At 39.0% G+C, this 684-nt stretch overlaps 1 pseudogene; it reads left to right on the top strand.

Moving 5' to 3' along the window:
* The first annotated feature begins 236 nt into the window (after positions 1-236).
* Positions 237-684, top strand: LOC105827210 (annotated as a pseudogene).

The raw sequence follows: 684 nt of genomic DNA, 5'->3' as shown, positions 1-684 counted from the left end.
TATCTCAATGTTCCCTGGTCCTTGGTTCCCAGTGTCAAGAGTACTCGTACCAAGTTGAGCCGATGATAGAGTGATCACAAATACAAAGCAACCCCACACAAACAGTTTATCACAGAAAAGAAAGAGCCGTGGTGTTGTGCTGTAGGTAAGGGAGACAGATTTATAGACCCCAAAATGAGGTTTTGCCTGCCCAAGACAGCTGCTGTGCAGAAATCCTGGGCAAAGTCGCCATCACCATGTCTGACCAGGCATCAAAACCTTCAACTGAGGACATAGGGGATAGATAAGAAGGAAGGAGAATACATTAAACTCTAAGTCATGGGACAGGATAGCAGTGAGATTCACTTCTAAGTGAAAATGACAACACACCTCAAGAAACTCAAAGAAACTCAAAGATAGGAAGTTCTAATAAATTCACTTGGGTTTCTCTTTGAAGGTCAGAGAATTACTGATAATCATACTCCAAAAGACTGGGAATGGAGGAAGAAGATATGATTGAAGTTTATCAGGAACAAACAGGGGGGTCACTCAACAGTTTAGATATTCTTTTAATTTGTTTTCTTTTCCCTCAATCCTTTTTAATTTTTAAAAATAGTTCTTTTGTAATGTGGTATTCAAAATGGAATTGAAAACTGGCACCCCATCTCTTAAAACATCTGGTAATTTGAATTCTAGTGCTCATTA

The sequence above is a fragment of the Propithecus coquereli genome, unplaced genomic scaffold (genome assembly GCF_000956105.1).
Source record: "Propithecus coquereli isolate 6110/MARCELLA unplaced genomic scaffold, Pcoq_1.0 Scaffold986, whole genome shotgun sequence".
NCBI classification, from domain to species: domain Eukaryota; kingdom Metazoa; phylum Chordata; class Mammalia; order Primates; family Indriidae; genus Propithecus; species Propithecus coquereli.
Note: the sequence above shows the minus strand (reverse complement) of the source record. Positions and strands in the feature narration are given on the sequence as shown.